Source organism: Tiliqua scincoides, chromosome 2, assembly GCF_035046505.1.
Source record: "Tiliqua scincoides isolate rTilSci1 chromosome 2, rTilSci1.hap2, whole genome shotgun sequence".
Taxonomy (NCBI): domain Eukaryota; kingdom Metazoa; phylum Chordata; class Lepidosauria; order Squamata; family Scincidae; genus Tiliqua; species Tiliqua scincoides.
In genome coordinates this window covers 100,697,721-100,710,273 of record NC_089822.1, presented here as the reverse complement: position 1 = coordinate 100,710,273, position 12,553 = coordinate 100,697,721, and the positions used below count along the sequence as shown (strand labels likewise).

General features: G+C 47.3%; 1 gene segment (V, D, J or C); it reads right to left on the bottom strand.

The window, feature by feature from the left end:
- The window catches only part of LOC136641927 (T-cell receptor beta-2 chain C region-like), a 112,338-nt gene that overhangs the window by 87,397 nt on the left and 12,388 nt on the right, over positions 1–12,553 (bottom strand).

The window sequence follows — 12,553 nt, the reverse complement described above, 5'->3', positions numbered from 1 at the left end:
AAGCTCTTCAGACTTACACCAGTTAAATAGCTGACACAGGTCCATGGAGACCCATCAGAAGCCAGGCAACCTGAAGGAAGGTAAATAATTTTTTTTTTAATTTGGTCAACCCCCTCCCCCCACTATAGCAAGCAGAGGAGACCAATCACCTCGGATAGGATTGGACTGTAAGTGTGTTTACCAAGAAGCAAATTTTACAGAGTGAAATGGGACTTATCGAAGGGGGATAAGTTAATGTGCAAAGGATTGCTGCTTTTCTGCGCATCCCTTCTGCAACTCTCACTTCCCATGTACAACTAGAGCTAGACTGGAACTGCCATCTTTTTTTAATCAAGCCCAGTTTGTGTTTCACCTTAGGGCAGCAAAAAGCCTTACGCCTCAATATTCAGGGAACTAAGTGATATCACACACATGAGAACCTGTTTTCTATGCATAGCAGCAGCAACTCAGGGATCCTTTGCTGCCCACCTGGGACTGCAAAATCTGCCAGATTCCAACCACTGGAAAGATCATAGTGGCTGCTTTTGGCTTGTCTGGTCATAAACTGCGTATGCCTGACATCATCTATTTGAACACCCAGAAAGCATTTTTAAGCACTCCTGTTCTTAGTTTTTCACAATTGTGATTGAAGATGCTGTTTTTCTAGCCCTGCAGAGAGGAGTTGGGGATGCCGTAGCTTCCCACAAAGACTGTCTGGCATTCCAAATGTAGCAGCCATTCCATTGGGATACTGCTCTGACATTCTTAGTTTGCAGCCTCCCAGGAACCAAACGCAAGGTTGAATTTCACCATTATGCTAAGAGGTCCGCCCAGCCCACAGGCAAGGAGAGGAAACTGATCCACATGATCAGTGGTACCCAGGTATACCCACCTTCCTGGATGGAGTGCATCATTGCATGATGGATGGAATGCAGGAGGTCCCCTTCCTTTCTCAGCCTGCAACCTAGTGAGCTACACACCACACTAGCGGTGCCTTCATCTCTGCTGCTCTGCAGGTGCTGAGCAGTTTCCCTCTTCTCATTTGTGGTTAGTGCCTGGTTAGCACGAGGGGTGGGATTTTCTCCCTCTCTGGGATCCACAGACTCAAGGGCTCCCCCCAGTGGTCGAAAGGCAAGCCCAGCTCACCTACTCTGGAGGAGTTCTCAAAGAACTCATTGAGAGGAGTTCACAGGTCCATGTTCCACTGACAGGCTTCAATGTGCTGTCAGTGGAACATGGAAGGTCACTGCCATTTTGCTCACCCGCAGCATGAGCATGTGCAGCAGTTCTGCTACAATACATTACTATCTCGAATCAGCACAAAACTAAGCTCGCCAAGTCCTTGCAACATTTGTGCGCTCGTCATCCATGCAACCATCACAAAGGCTCTGAATAACTTCTCAAAGACTCGTGCTCTTGCTCTGCCCGGCACCCTCCATCTGCAAATGGAGTCGTTCCCCAGAAGTCCTGTGTCTTTGCTGAACCTCTGTGTTCAGCCCAGTCCTTTAGGGGGGCTTCAGAAGGCGGAGGGAGTTGAAGAGAAAAGCAAGAAGTGCTATTGTAGTTACCTTCCAGAAGATGGTTGGTCGCAAGCCTTGACATGCTAGGTTGCGAGGGGAGGGACTCTGACTTGACACAGCAACCCACAAAGGAGCTGTTACATTGCATAGATTTGCATTTCAAAATTTTAAAACATGTGCAGCTCAAAGAAAGGTGCTGCCTCCCTTGCTAAATATGTCAGATAACCTGTCATGCTTTTCTACAGAACAGCTGCCAATTCACTTCTATGAGTATGTTTTTTGGCTTGTTTTCTTCCCAGGCTGGTTATTTCAACTTCTCGTACCTGGTTGAGAAAACTCAGTAAAACTTGGCAACTGCACTGGAGAGATTTGAGTGGGAGCTGCAGGAGATGCAGACACCCCTCATCCTCTTGATTTTCTCTTCCATATGCCCACATCTGATATACACATTGGCTGCATAAGAGTGCAATCTCAAGCACTCTATTGGCCAGTGCAAGTCCCTTGTGCTGGCCAAGGAGTGTCGCAAATGTGCCATGTCTGCAACAACTCAGGAATTGGGGAGGCTGGCACAAGGATGTGTGCCAACCTCCCAGTGTTGGAGTAAGCCCCGGGACCAGTGAGTTTGTGCCAGCGGCAGTCCACTGATCAGGGGATCTGAGGAGGGTGAGGGGAAGGTGGAACTGGGGCATTCCTGGGTGGGGGAAGGGTGGGTAATGAGTGTGCCCACGGGCTGACTTGGTCAAGGGGGGGGGTGCAGCCAGGATTTGGCACTTAAGCCGGATCCTAACCCCCCTCTCTGGAGGCCTGGCCTAGTGCCGGGCTGCTCAGATCTGTGCCACCTCTACGTGGCGCAGATCAGAGTAGCCCAATTTGGGCCACTGCTGCATTACCCAGGGTAATGGGAATCTATTCTCCTTGCCCCAGGTTGCACCTCAGCCAGCCACAAGCCTGCACTGGATACAGCGCAGGCCAGCTGGCCTGCCTGTTCCAGAATGGGTGAGGATTGGGTTGTACGGGGGGTACAAGATTGGGAACTGTGCTTTGCCTTGCTAGCCTTTGTTCCTCTGCCTCAAAAGCACAAGCCAATGAAATGAGGAGGTTATTGTAGGAAGAAGAGGTTACTTTGAAGTGCTGTGTCTAAACTGCTTGCACAGAAATACACGGCTGAGTCCTCTGACTTCACAGATTCAATCAGCAGCCGGAGGTTCTCTTTCTGGGGCCGATCAGATGAGAAATGGCTTGGAACATTTCCCTTGTTGAGCAGCTCTTGGTTGTAGAAGTAAAAGAGGAACTGCAGCTCCTGCCCGGGTTTCTGCCAGTACCAGTACATGTAGTCATGGCCATCAGTTTGTGTGCATTCCAGGTTGGCATTTTGGCCTTCTACCTGCACCAGACCCAGTGGTTGTCTGATCTCAGCACTGGAACATCCTGGGAGAGAAAGAGGCAAATGTCACACAGAGAATTCATTCATTCAGGATACTGTCACAGATGGAAACTGTTGAAGCATCTTATCATGAAGCTAAGGGTATTTTGAGACAAGTACTTACCTACTAGCAAAAGGCATATAGCCACAGCCAGCCAATCCATGCGCCTGTTCTTCTGAGCTGTGGGCAGGCTGTAGACAGGTCTATAGCACAGCTGCAGGGTCTACTTCCTTCTCAGGCTCCATTTTGCTGATCCTGCTGATGTCACCATGAGGTGGGCCAGGCACCCAGGCGCTTCTACCTTAATTTTTCTAACAGATGGAATAATCCACTGAAGCTTTACCTGATTGATGAGAGTGATTCCATTTTGATTAATGGCACCGAGAATGACACATGTTTGTTTTCTTAAATGACTTGCATTATCATATCCTAAAAGGATGATTAAGAAGCAAGTTCCACTGAATGAAATGGGTTTTACTCCCCTGGTAAAACTGCAGAGGATTGCTGCTTTTCTGCAAATCTCACAGAACCCTCACTTGTTGCATACAGCTAGAGACTGAGTGGAACAAACACCTTTTTTGAATCAAGCCATAGGGCAGAGGAAAGCCCTAAGCCTCACAGTTCAAGGAAAAACATGATAACACACAGCCAGTGCCTCCATCAAAGCATGACCCACCAAGCCAAAAGCAACCTGTTTACTATACATGGGAATGGCTCACTGATCCTCCTGTACTCGCTGTCCACCTGGGACTGCAAAACCTGCTGCATTGCAAGCACTGGGAAGGCCACAGTGACCGTTTTGGGCTTGCCTGGTCATGAATTGTGCATGCCTGATGTAAGGTTTGAATGGCTAGATGTCAGGTCTGAATGTGGGGGTGCTGTAGCTTCCTACAGAGACTTCCTACACAGAGCAGCCACTCTTTTGGGATGTTCCTCTGATAGTCTTTGTTAGAAATGCAATTCCCCAAGAGTCACCTGTGCAGAGTGTGACTTGATCTGTCTGAGCCTCCACAGAGATGGTAACTCCTAGCCAACCGTCCCACTGATACTTGCATGTGCCCGCTGACTTGATAGCCAAGCCCACCTGACTAGGTCTAAAGGTAGGATGGAGTGACCAGGTACTTTCCCCTCATCCAAGTGGGTATCCTCATGGCATATTCAACTCTTAAGCACATGGGTATTTGGGTGTATTTTACCAGGCATGCCTTAGGAACCAGCTGCTGGTATTTTGCCAGGCATGAAAGCCATATGTACATATTCCCAGTAAGTGTAGGTGTGTGGTTTTAAGAAGCTGGGATGCAAACTTCAATTAGATAGAGGAAATATTTAGGCCAGAAGTTGCACACTGCAGGTGGTCACAAATATTGACTAAGCAACCCATCATCCATCTTTAATCTCAATTTAATCTTAAATCTTTAATTTAATTTTAATCGCAATGGTAAACATGGCGATTGTGCTTCTGTGATCCTGCCAGTTCCCTCATTCATCCTGCCTGGCCCTTCCTCATCTCTAAATGGCTGAACTGGAATCCTTGTTGCTCCAGCAGGAAGGGGACAGCCTGAGAGTTATGGGTAGGAGAAGCTGGAGCTGGTCTCTCGTGGAATACAGATATAGGCATTTCAAGCTGCTGTCAAGAGTAAAAGGAAGCTATCTTGGGAGCTCCCTCCACACCTCCTTTCCCTTCGGCACTTTCATCAATGCAAGAGAAAAGTGATCAAGTCTTCATTCCAGTGGAAGGAAGTGCAAGGCTTCAGGGGTGAGAGGCCTGCTTCCTTTCTCAGCCAGAGACCCACCTGCAACCAAAAGAGCCACACACCACACTAGTTGTGCCTCTCTGCCGTTTTGCAGGTGCTGAGTAGTCTTGATCTTCTCCTTTGTAGCTGGACCCTAGTTGACATGAGCAGTGAGACATTCTCCCTCTCAGAAATCTGCAGGTGCAAAGGCTCCCTCTGGAGGACAAAAGGCAAGTCTTGCTCAGCTAGATTGGAGGCCAAGCGCACATTGAGAGGAGTTCATTGGTTGTACCGCAAGAATGGAACACTGACCATGAAACATAGATAGTCAGCACTATTTTGCTCACCCTCATAGCGCATGCATGCACATGTCATTTAGGTTTTTGTCATCAACACAAACTAATGGCCCAATCCTATCCTGGGCTGTCCCAGAGCATGTAGTTGCAGGGCCAGCTGGGGCCTAGGCAGCAAGGAAGAGGTACGTAAAAAACTCCATCACTGTCTGGCCCCCAATGGGCCTTCTCAGATCTGTGCCAGCTCTTTGGCTGATGTAAATCTGAGTGGGTCCAAAGGGGTGTGTCCAGGGGAATAGGATATCAGCACAAATACTGCTGCCAACGTGTGGACCCAGCCAGCTCTTGACATACTCCCAGCTGGGCCCAATTCCTGCTGCAATCTGTCAACAAATTGCCAATGGATCGTCCACACCACTGACCAACATGCTTTGTTGCGGGGTCTGGGGCATACGGGGAGCCACTGACTGTTTTTGACAGTGGCTCCATGGCATGCAATGGTGGCATGTTTTAGCCATCACTGGGCCTTCTACAACAGCAGGTTGCAAGATCCAGTCAGAAAAAAGCTCATAGAATTGGACTGTAAGCCCACTAACTTCTATGCCACAATTCTATCCCCTGCCACATTATAGCATGCAGCCATGCCAATAGACCACGCTGCACGCTAGGTTGGGGGAGGGGCGATTGATCTCCTCAGATAAAAGCCAGACATTTTGGTGGCATATGTATGAGGAGGGAAAAGAGGCAGGAGGTTTTAAAAAGAGGAAATAAGATCTGGCATGCATGACTGATCCACCTCCTCCCTCTTTGACACCCACCGGTTCCTCTCCCAACACACCCAGTTACTCTCCCTTCCTGCACCCAAATCCCCCCCATACTGACCTACCTGAACCAGAGCAGGTTGCTTGCGCTGGTAGTGGGTCACTCATGCTGCCACTGTTGGTGGTGGGCAGCTCAAAAAGGGCCAGTGGTGGCACGCACTGCCACCATTGGAGGTCTCTTTACAACAGCAGGATGCTGTCTCGCTATTGTACAGAAGATGATAGGAGTGGGTTGTTAGCGACACCTGTACAATCACCATTCATGCAACAATTACAAAGGCCCTGAATGTGTTACCTGAGAGAATCAGTCCATTTGCATAATACAGAGCACTGGTTTTTTGTTTTCTGACCCACATTTAAGACAAACTGCAACATGTAGCCCGCTCTTTTTTTCAGTCTTTCTAGTCATCCATCTGTAGCCCTATTGAGACTCCTGAATGCACGTTTCCTGAAGGGGAGAGTGAGGTCGTAGTAACTGGCACTGTCCTCTTACACAGGGCCAGCCTAGGACTTCCCAGCATCTGAGGCAGCATGCCAAATGCTGACGGATTGGCAGCCAGTATCAAACCTGTGCATTATCCCTGGCTGGTCTAAGTATGAAGGGCCTGGCTGTTCATTTCCTGTTAGCCATCACTGCTGCCTACAAGCAATGCACTTCATGGACCTTGCTTGGAAGACTCTCACTCCGGTTCTACAGTAGTGTAGTGCTGATCATGGCACATGCCTGATCCTGACTCAAGCACCATTATCCACAAGGAGCATTTTTATTAGGATTGTAGAACATAAACATTCAAGGATCATAGCCACGTGCAGCCGGAGACCCCTGCAGGCGATCCTGGGCGAGCCGTCAGTGGCGGCTGCTCTGTTTCCTGTCCTCATCGCAGCTCTGCCCTCTTGGTTTGTGTGTGTTTGTGGTGTGGGGAGAGGTCTGGGCAAGACTGGGATGTTCATGTGCAGCTGCGAGGCAGGGAGCTCTCACTGTGCCATCACTAGCTGCACAGAAATAAACTGCTGAGTCTGCTGCCTTTTGTGCAGGGGTTGACAGGGAAGCCTCCTTCACGTTGGGTCTGTCAATGCTGTATCCCTTGACTTCGATCACTGGAGAATTTCCCTCTATAGTGTAGCCAATGAGCTGCAGCTGCTTCTCTGCCGTTTTACTCTCCTGTCGATACCAGAAAATATAAAAGTAGGTGGAGTCATCATGCTCACAATGGATCTTTGCGCTGTTCCCCGCAGTGGTGATTAGGAACCGGTCCTTCTGTATCACAGTGACCCCACTGCAGAGACCTGGAAAGAGAAGACCCATACATGTTGCAATTTGATCTCCAATTTTCCTCCTGGGTTACCATCCTCTTGTAACTGTCTTAAATATATGTGGAAGAATTTTCCAGCCCCTTCACTGAATTCCCTCGGAGCGACTGTCCACTTTTATTTCACCAAAGACACATCCATTGAATTTTGCAGGTGGGAGGAAAATGGAAGAGAAGGGCTCCATCCTCTTCCTCCAGCTGCAATCTATCCCTCTACCTGTGTCTGCTATCATCTCACTCCTAACCTCCCAGCTCTCTCCTCCATCAAGGACCTTGCAGGCAAATTTTTCAGTTCTTTCATTACACTGATCATGTCATTTCCCCCTCCCCAGCCCCCACTCTCTGCTGCTCTTTGGAGTAAGCAGCCCCACTTCCTTTAGGTGGAGGAAAGAGAAGGAGCTCACTGAGGCACAAACACATACAAGGGTGTATCCTTGCCTGGAGGCTTCCCAGTCCTTAAGCATCAAGCCTGCTGCTGTTTGAACAGCTCAGTTCTGACTTCTTTCTTGGTCACAGTAGAATGTAACAAAATATGAGCAACTGGGTTATATATGCATAGCCACCACCTGAACTGAGGATCACAACTTCTGCCCTGGCAGGTCCTTTCTTGGATCTTTGAGCGCCCCTCCCCTCACTTAGGAAAACCAGCCTCTGTTCTTTCTCCCCTCTTTACGTGTTCCCCATCTCAGTTGCGCTTTCCGCATTTTGCAGCGAGCAGTTTCTCCCATAACCATGACGTTTTTAACAAATCTCTCCCCAAATCATAAACGTTCCTCTTGGTAGTTTTCAATTCTTTATACTGCTATGGAAATGAACCTGATCAGCCTTGGAGACAAGATCTCACCTGCAAACAGCTGGAGGGCAACAGAGACACTCAGCACCTCCCACCACATGGCTTCTGTGGCAAGAGAATTGTGGAATAAGGCCTCCAGTGCATGAACAGTTGATGTGGAGATTCCTTAAAGAGGTGTTGCTCTCTTGAGTAGCAGATCAGTGGGAGGTGCTGATTCAGTCGCACTCCTCAATGTGGTCAAGCAACTCATCCATACAAAGGAAGACAGCGTATCATCTCTGAACAAGTCAGCAACCTGCTTTGCTAAGTTTTTCCTCATGACTTAGCAACCCTGAACCTCCACTCTCAGGTTTTATTTCAGCCAGTACAGTAAGTTCTCATTCTCCACTAGGGTTAAGTTCCTCGAAAAGCTAGTGGATACCGAATTAGGAGATACTGAAACATTAAGCTTATGGGGGAAATGGGGTTAGGTTCCAGGGGAGCTTCTTCACCATACGCTTCATGAACTTTATGAACCTGAATCTTAACTTTAGTCTATGGGGCTGGGTGATAAAGAGAGCTCATCAACATTTCCAGCACCTGATGCTTCCTGCTGGATATCCCTTGATGCATTGAAGGTTGTGGCAATGATGATTTCTCAATGCTGGCTATCCCTCGACTCAAGCCTGCTGGCTTGAGGAGGGGGTTGCTTCAGCCATCCTTCTTCTCCACCGGTCTCGTGGCTCCTTTCCTGGACTGGACCCAGCCCCAGAACAGCCCTCTCACCATCTCCAGCGTTGTGAAGTTTCAGCTGGAGTCCCCAAGATGGTGTGGCAAGTCTGGAAGTGGACAAAAATGTGTCTGATGATCTCTGCGGGTCAATACCAATGCCTGTTTGATGCGGAAAATTCAAGTTCTTCATCTTTTCCCTCCAAACAAGTTCTTCCTCTTTTTTGCATACTGTTGCTCTTCCAACATCCAGTTCTATACAATCCTTTTTCAGATCAGGCAACCAGAAGAAGTGTGCAGTATTTCAACTGGGAGCTGCATATAGAGAGATTGATATAAAGATCACTGGCCATTTAGCATTCAGACCCTTTCTTGATGACTCCTTGCATGGAATTTTCTTCACAGCTACTGCAGGTTCAATTGGCATTTTAGTTGCTCTCTCCAATATGACTTCCAGGTCTTGTATCTGGTCAATCAGCACCAGTTCAAAGCCCATCAGTGCTGGGGGATTTTTTTTCCCCCAGTGTGCATCGCTCTACACTCATCTACACTTGGAGTTCATTTGCCATTTTGTTGCCCTTTTTCCCCAGAGATCTTCTTGAATCTCTTTTCAGTCCCTTCAGAATTCACATCATCCTGACTCATTGGATTTCATCCACAAGTTCAGGCACTTCACTACTAAACCCCAACTCCACACAGTCATTTTACATTCATTTCATTAATCTTGAACCATTAAAATATAATAAAAACTACAGAACAAAAAGAAAGAAAGTTGAGCAGCAATAAAACTAATGAAACAGCCAGCATGTGTAGTTCGATGAAATGTGGTCTTCCTTGTTCAGTGAGTCAAGAGACTCTGTCCTGTTCTTGTACAAGCAGCCATCATTCACTCACATGAGCTTGGTTTCTTTTATTTTCAGTCTCTCTCTTTCTCGAAGGGTGGAATTAGTCATGGTGATGGCGAAGGAGTGGCCCCACATCTGACTTTGCTGGGGTAATGGGTAAGCAAGGGTAAAGAGAAGATGAGGGAAAGAGCCCAAACCATTCAACACCTGCTGATCTTCCTCTGCAATCTCACCCCCAAGATGGTTTTTCCTCCCCAGGCAGGTTTCTTCAGCCTTTGGAACCTGGTTGAATAAAATAAGTTGAACCAGCAACTAGAAAGTTGGGGGAGTAGGGGTCTCAGGGGAGGTTCAACAGGTACAGAAAGGATTAAGCACACCATCCTTGCCATTGATTCTCCCATCCATAAGTCGCTATCTGATACCCACATTGGTGTCATAAGAGGGAAACAAGATTGGGAAGTCCTTGTTGTCTTGCTCGCATTTTTTTTTCTCAAAACAAAGCGATGAAATGAAGAGGTTATTGTAGGAAGGAGAGGTTACTTTGAAGTGCTGTGTCTAAACTACTTGCACAGAAGTACACGGCTGAGTCCTCTGACTTCACAGATGCAATCCTCAGGTTGCTGCGATCTGACTGGGGCTGATCAGCTGTGAAACGGTCAGGAACATTTTCCTTGCTTTGCTGTTGTGAGCTATAGAAAGAAAAGAGGAGCTGTAGTTCCTTCCCTGCCTTCTGCTGGTACCAGTACATTGTATTGTGTCCATTGTTTTGTGTGCACTCCAGGTTGGCATTTTGGCCTTCCATCTGCGCCAAACCCAATGGTTGTCTGATCTCAGCACTGGAACATCCTGGAAGAAAAAGAGGCCAATGTCACGCAGAGAATTCATTCATTCACAGCAGTGTCTCAGATGGGGACATTTGTTGCAGTTTATGATGAAGCAAGAGTCATTTTGAGCCAAGGACTTACCCACTTGCAAGAGGCAAATGGCCACAGCCAGCCAATCCATGCCTCTGTGCTTCTGAGCTGTGGGAAGGCTTTTGGCATGTTAGTGACACAGCGGCAGGGTGTACTTCCTTGACTGACTCTGTCACACTGGTCCCGCTGATGACAGCATGAGTTGGGTCAGGCAAATAAATGAAAGAGTCCACTGATGCTTTATTTGATTGATTTGTGCAATTTCATTTTGATTCCTGGCAGTGAGAATGATGCACACTTGCTTTCTTACTTTATTTGCAGTTTGATATCCTAAGGTTGTTTACTAAGAAGCAGGTCCTTCTGAGTGGAACGGAGCTGCTTACTCCCCAAGTAAATGTGCAGAGGATTTCTGCTTTTCTTCTATGCGTCCCTTCTAGAACTGTGACTTGTTGCTTACAGCTAGTACTGGATAGGAACAAAAATTTTATTTTTAAATCAAGCCAAGTTCTTTGTTTCACCTGAGAGCAGACGAAAGCCCTAAGCCTAAATTTTTAGGCTTACGTGATGTTCCACAACCAGTGTCTGTGTCATGGTTCACCAAGCTAAAAGCAGTCTGTTTCCTATGAATGGGAGCAGTTTACTCCTGTATTTGCTGCACACCTGGGACTGCAAAACCTGTCGGGTTCCAAGCACTGGGAAGGCCACTGCGGCTGCTTTTGGCTTGCCACACCATAAACCCTGAAAGTCTGGCATCATCTGTTTGAACACCCAGAAGACATTTTTAAAAAAAGTATTTATGTTCTTAGATGTTCACAATTGGGCCTGAAGACCTTCCACCCTTTTGTGTGCCTATTTTTTCCTTATTCTTGGACATTTCTAGTACTGTAGATGATGAGGGGGTGCTGTAGCTTCCTACAGAGACTTCCTACAGAGCAACCACTCCTTTGGGATGTTCCTTGGATGTTGTTAGAAATGCAATCCCCCAAGAGATGGAGAGTGTGGCTTGATCTGCCTGGGCTTCCCCTCCTGCTTGGTGCCCACTGCTTGGTGCCCACTGCTTGGTGCCCACTGCTTGGGCAGCCAAGATCACCTGTCTAGATCCAGGGGTGGGAAGTGGTGGCCATATCGCTTCCCCTCATTCAGTTGGGTAACCCTATGGCATGATCAAACCTGGGTTTCAAACACAAATATACATCGAGTGTTTTGTCAGGTCTGCTGTGGGAACCAGCTGTTACTTTGCCAAAGGCACGCCTATATATTCCCCAGTAAGTGGAGAATATCATCATTCCTGAGAGAATGTAATTAGTTAGCAACAGGGGCTGAATTTCTAGCTAGACACTAGAATCAATTTTGTTTTGCTTGCCCTTTCCACTTGAAGCTACTCTGCAAACTCCCTGGGTTTAGTGAAACATTGGTGTTTTGTAAACTTTTCTCTTGATTCAGGTCTCCCTCTGCTGGATGTTATTAGCTACTGCAGAACTATTAGCTAATTGCAGAACTCAAACCTCACTTTTGGAATGTTGAAAACATTCATATTCAACAAGTGAAGTTCCATTTTGCTTGCCCCTTTTAATAAAACACCTTCCAGAAGGTTAGACTCTTGCATGAACCACAGAATGTTCGTCTCTCGTAGTAAAACAAACGAAGAGTCTTATGTCCTTTGTTAATTTTTCCAGGAGCCACAAGACTCTTGGTGGTTTCACCAAAACATACGTGTGTCATTTTCAGGCAGTGGCTCTATGCATCCTTTTGCCCAATTCAATACTTGCTATGCTTTAGTTTTGTTTCCAGTTTCTGAAATCCAGCAGCATCTACTATTGGGAACTGTTCAGGGTGGAATTCTAACTCAAGATAGGAAGTGAACCATTTGGGATTAGAGGGTGTAACTTGTCTATATAGCAGTCAAGGCCCCCAGAATGTATGCAGTGGCTCGCATATACCAGGTGGGGGGGGCGCAGCATTTGGTGCACCGCTCCAGGTATGTGGAACTCATGGGCTGACCCTGTACACACACACACACACACACACACACACACACACAGGGTAGCAATCATGTACACCACTCTGAGTTTCTTGGAAGAAGGGTGGGATAAGTTTGCAACAGATACAATACATCTGTTCCTCATTGCAGCTCTGCTATCGCCTTGGCTATCTCTCCTGCTGCAACTGCTTAATTTCACACACATCCCTTGCCAATGATTAACTATGTAAGA